This window comes from Manihot esculenta, chromosome 15 (genome assembly GCF_001659605.2).
Source record: "Manihot esculenta cultivar AM560-2 chromosome 15, M.esculenta_v8, whole genome shotgun sequence".
In the NCBI taxonomy this organism is placed as follows: Eukaryota; Viridiplantae; Streptophyta; class Magnoliopsida; order Malpighiales; family Euphorbiaceae; genus Manihot; species Manihot esculenta.
The window spans coordinates 19,563,153-19,569,541 of NC_035175.2; positions in this window are offsets into that span (position 1 = coordinate 19,563,153).

Consider the following 6,389-nt stretch of genomic DNA (forward strand, 5'->3'; position numbering starts at 1 on the left):
TTTCAAGTGTCGGAAGGAAGGTTACTTAATAATTCAGACACGAAAATAGATATAATACATTAAAAAAAATAAATATTTGCTATAAAAAATGCAAAATAAATTAATCAGTGCTGCGCATGATGATCAGATAAGTAAGCAGGACATGGAGACACGTTAAGGAAGAATCTCTCCCTTATTATAATAAAGAAAAATTATTATTTAGTTTTATAACGTGAAAAAAATTGACTGATTAATTTTTTAATTTTAAAAAATATATTAAAATATTTTATTTAAAATATTTATTATTTAATTTTTTAATTAATTTTATTGTTAAATATTTTATTATTTAATTTTTATAATTTTAAAAAAATTTATTAGTTAATCTCTTAAATTTTTAAAAAATTTATTAATTAATTCTTAATATTTTTCAATATTAAGAATATTTTAAATTTTTTTATAATAGTTAATAGTTAAAATTAACTATATAGATTTTTTAAAATATTAATAATATTTTAATATATTTTTTTAGAATCGAAAGACTAATTAGTAATTTTTTTATATTTAAAAATTAAATATTAATTTATTCTTATAATAAAAATAATAATAATATGATTATTACGATAATTAATATGTATGTTTAAACTAATTTAAATTTAAGGATAAAAATTTTTAATATGAAAAATATAAACTGAATTTTAATTTCAAAATTTAAATATTATAAACGATTATTATTATAAATTAAATTATTAATTATTAGTAAATTAAGTAATCATTAGAGTTTTATAAATATATATCAATATATTTATAGTTTGAATTATTTTTTATTGAATATTCTATTCAGATGATCCACCTGATGGTATGTATCGGTGTGGTTGACTCGAGATGTTGCTTGTTTGTTTCCGTTATCGTGGTGTGTACTGTAGGCTTGTATTTTCTTTCTTAAAAAAAAAAAAAAACTAATAAAGGAAAAGTTATTATTTGATTTTTATGAAAAAACTTTTTAATTAATTTTTTAATTTTAAAAAATATATTAAAATATTTTTAATATTTAAATATATTAAAATATTGTTAATATTTAAAAATATTTACTAATTAATTTTTCTATTAATTTTGATTATTAAATATTATAAAAAAATTTAAAATATCATTAATACAAAAAATTAATTAATAATTTAACAATCAAATGATAAGTTTTTTCATTAAAATATTTAATTAATTGATATCTTATTCTGCTTCTTACTCATTTTTTTTTCTTTATTTATCATCTTATGGATCATTAGATCGATTTGGATTTCAGATTTATATGCATCAAGCTTTTAAATGGATTTTATAGGTAATGCAAACTAAATATGAATTGTGTTGGTGAAGAGATTCTTTATATTTTGGATGTGAATAGAAGATTGAAGATTTTACTAGAACTATTGAAAATTCAAGTGTGCAAGCAAAGAAAAGAAAAAGGAATTATATGATAGATTTTGTCGTTGATAGTAAAAATAATTAAGATTAGTTAAGTTCAGCAAATGAAGAAGAAGAATGGAGGCAACAAAATTTTTTTTCTCTCGTATCTTTTTTTTTTTTATAACTTTTTTTTATTAAAATTAACGCTCTTTTTGAGTGAGTCTTTCTCACGCAAGATTAACTCATAAAAAGGGATATAAATGAGCTGAATTTCAAAGATTTGGATAAAATGGGATTAATTTTTTATTTTAGACATGCAGATAAAACAAGTAATATCAACTCTCATGTAATTTTCCAATTGACCTACTTATACTTTGTTATTTTACGAGCTTTTTTTTCATCTGTTTTAATTTAATGATTATTTTTGTAGTCTTATATTATTTATATATCATATATTCTTTGACTTTATAAATCTTTAAGTAAGAATTTAAAATTGAGAAAACTATAATAAAAAATTACTTTGTTGTTTAACGAATTTTCAGATAAATTTCTATAATTTAATTTGTAATAAAATAATTATATAGTTTCATACGATTAGCAAAAGTGAGACTTTTTTTAAATACTATTAAATATTGTTGATAAATTGCAATTTAATCTTTAATAAAATCTACAAATTAATCTCTATATATTTAAATTTGATCCTTGAAGTTTTATTAGACTAATGAAATTATTCCTTGATTTAAACTTTAAATTTTTTTACAAATTAATCTCTAAATATTATAATTATTAATAAAAAATTATGCTTATACATTAATCTCTTCTTAATAATATATTATACTAAAAAGTTACCAATGCGGGATACCAAAGTTCATACATATAAATTTATTAATAGTTCATGGATCATTTATCTTAATACATAAATTACTTAAAATTCATGAATCAGTTTCTTTCCCCTCGTAATCCTGCAAAGGTAAATGAATTAAATTAATTCTTGTGATAATATATAAGTTAAATATACATAAAAAAAAAAAAGTTTAAAGATATATTTCATATACTTTGTAATGTTACTGGAAATAGAGTTGTGTTGTGATTGATTTACCTATAAGAAAGAGAATGTGGGGTGGTTGACGCCTACGGCAGCCACTCTAATGCTCAAGTCAGTAAGTTGAAGAGAAGAATGAATGTAATGCAATGCTTTGAACTCAAGAATAGTTGTGTAAGAATTGCGTCATTTTGTCTCTTTGATCGTTAGATTTTATATTGTAAGAAAATAAAGGTAATTATAGCATTTTCTGAAAATCCGACGATGATGTAACTGGCTAATTGATAAGGGATCTCACTGGCTAATCGGTCGGGGATTCCGTGATTATAAGCGTAATGGAGATCTGACTACTAATGGTAATCTTATGTGAAAACTCTACCTATTCAGGAGAGAACGAGCCTTTATGAAGAATCGGGTGCAATGGTATCCGGGTCTTTTTTTGCACGGATGGGACCATATACCGATTTATCGGATCCTTGCCACGTGGCCCTATCTTATGATGACAACTCATAGCTTACTTTGGTAATTATTGTATAACATCAGATGTCCTCTCGCTGGTCTTCGATTCTTCATATTCGAAGGTGACAGTTGTTTTCACGATCCAAGACATGTGGCTTTTTTAGATTGGTCTTTTCCTACTCATATCGCTTCGCCTACTCCTGCCCATCAATGATGACTGCCTGGTTCCTCGCGTCGCATTTACAGCTTATTATCGAAACCGCCATATAAGAACCTTTCTTCTCCTCCAAATATCACTTTTGCTCACAACTTATATCTTTGCTTTAGAAAAGACTCGGTCTTTCCTCTTTTTCGCTCACACTTCCTTACTTTCAAGGTAATTTCTATTTGTTATTTCTTTTAAAATGAATAGAAATACTTCATCTTCTTCTCTTTCTCCCGGTAAAAGTGTCGCCTTAAGCTCCTCCTTCGACTGCTCCATCCGCACCCCAGCTTCTATTGTTCCATTGAGGTGGCTCATCAAAGTGAAGGTAGCCTAATCAGTGACATTCCTTCCATACTAACAGAGAGAGATATAGAACGTCTTCACAACAAATATCAAATCTCTTGAGAAATCTTCCGCGTCTTCGCTCCATCTCTGAGCGTTCACATGGATGACCAGATCCCTACTGAGGACACCATTATGGTCTATGAAGAATAGCTGAAGGTAGGTCTTTGATTTCCCATGGACCCATTTTTTTATTAAAGTCCTCCGCTTTCACAAGCTGTCGGTTGCCCAATTACACCCCAACAACTGGAGGATTTTGGTGGGGTTCCAGTTTTTCTGCTCTAACAAAAATATTGACACGAGCGTAGCTCTCTTCTCCTAACTGTACTAGCTGGGTATGAGAAAGAATGAAGAGTTCTAGTTCTTTAGTGGAAAGAAATGCCAAACACTCTTCGACCGGATACCCTCATCCTTGAAGTGCTGAAAGAATAAGTTTTTGTCCTTCGTCATAGAGTATTCGGAGGTTTTGGTCCTCTCTGTACCAACTGAAACGTATATGTAGAGTTGAGAAAAGATGGAGCCTAGCCACAAAGGGACGAGGGAGAGGTTTTGGACTTTCTTCAAAGAATGGCTTCGTCCAAGAGGGTAGATATTAATGTAGTAGTGAGGAATGCCATCTTGTCCTAGCAGAGCCATTTTTAGGTGGAACGAGCTTGGGCTCTTCACCTGCCCAGTCTTCATAGCCCTCGGAAAAACACTTCCCGTGCTTCAGAGCAGGGTATCTTTTCCTTTCGACTTTCTTTGTTTTTAAAATTGCCTTACTCACATTTTGTTCTGTGCAGATATGGCTGGAAAGAAGAACAAGTTTGTTGAGACAGCTCGTGCTGCCTACAAGGGAAAAGCTGTTGCTAGAGCATACATTCTACCTCCGAAATGGGCTCACCAGGTAGAGGAGATAATCATGCTTCCTTCTCCTCCTCCTCCTCCCCTTCCTACGTTTGAATAATTGGCTCCCAATCAGCCTGAGTCTTCTATAAGGGATACTCCTCCTGCGGCCCCTACTCAAACCGATGCTTTGCAAGAAGGAGTTGATGGAGCCACATGGCCCCGGGGTATCCAGCACCTGTCATTGGCTCTGACCCATTCCACTTCCCTTCTCGTGGAGCCTCACTTGTCTATTCTAATCACTAAGAGTGCTCTAAGGCTCGGAGACTCATCGATTGAATAAGGTCAAGACCGATGACCTCTATGAAAATATTATGCGTCTCAGGCCGAGGGGGCCTGCGCCGCTTCTACCAAGATTACTGAATTAGAAGTAAAACTTCAAGAAACGGTGGCTGGAGGAGGGGAGATGTTCTTCGAGGGTCAAGACTTGGTTAGAAAGGAGCTAGTAAAATGGTTTCCTTCTACAGACTTTGCTTGGACAGATAACATCTTTCTTGAGGGGAAGAAAGATGAGAACGAGCACGAGGAGGAGGGATAGTCTGAGGAAAATTCCATCGACTGGGTCTTCGTAAGAAATGTAGTAGATATAGAAATACTGATGTAATGGAGACTTAGGAGGAAGAAACTGAAGATGTCCCTCTTTCCATGTAATCTTTTATAATAAAAATATATCTTTTGCATATATTGCCATTATCTTTACTGACTTGTCCTGGACCCTTGTCTAATCAAGACTTACATAATCATTTAAAAAATTGGCTAAGAGAATAACACCCACCCAAGCATCTGACAACCTCTGCTTTTTGCCATGAGATAACTTTAAACTTTTCAATGGGACTTACCCCCCGCCTTGTGACTCTCCTAGCGGATACCTCCCTCGTGGCTATGAAATAAATAACTTGGAAATAATAAACCAAACTTAACATTCGATCATGATAATGACTGAATAAGAATTTCATTAATCGGGATTGACACCCAGTTGTTAGCCTAGCGGATACCCACTTTGAAGTGCTTTTTGGCAGCAACTTGACTTAGTCTTTTGGGACTATCGCTTAAAGACTCGCTTGGTGGATACTCGTCTTGAGGTGATTTTTGGCAGAAACTTATCTTAGTCTTATGGGACTATCGCCCAAAGACTCGCCAGGCAGTTACTCTCCTCGTGCCTGGGCATGAAATGTCTTAGAAACTTTTTTGTAAAATAGGACTATAATCCGGTCGTGTGGCCTGGCTAACACTCATCTCGTGGCCTAGGCATGAAATACCTTATTTAGAGGGACTAACACCCAAATTATGGCCTGACGGAACTCGCCTTGTGGCCTAGACATGAAATGCCTTGTTTAGAGGGACTAACACTCAGATTATTGCTTGGCAGAACCCACCTTGTGGCTTGATCCAAGATGCCTTGATTAGCGGGACTAACACCTGGTCATGTGGCCTAATGGATTCCTACCTTGTGGTCTAATGGATTCCCACCTTGTGGCCTAATGGATTCCCACCTTGTGGCCTGGCATAAGATGCCTCGTTTAGCGGGACTAACACCCAGATTATGGCATGATGGGTTCCTATCTTGTAGCTTGGGCATAGGACGCCTTGTTTTAGCAGGACTAACACCCGGATTATGGCGTGATGGATTCCCACCTAGTGGCCTGGCATAAGATGCCTTATTTAGCTGGACTAACATCCGAATTTAGCCTAAGGATTCCTATCTTGTGGCCTGGCATAAAATGTCTTGTTTAGTGAGATTAACACCGAGATTATGGCCTGATGGATTTCCACCTTATGGCATAGCATAAGATGCCTTGTTTAGTAGGATTAACACTCGAATTATGGCCTGATGGATTCCCACCTTGTGGCGTTCAATGAATGCTCTTTAATCTTTTTTGAAGAATGCAATCTCAACATTTCTTGTCACTAAAGAACACAACATATGAAAAAATATATCGTTAACTGTTATTAATAAAATTTTCTCATATTACAAATGTTATAGGAGTGGGGAATAACTCGACCATCTAACTTGACCAGCTTGTAAGACTCTTGGACAAATAACCTTCAAGACCATGAATCGTCCTTTTTAGTTTTTGC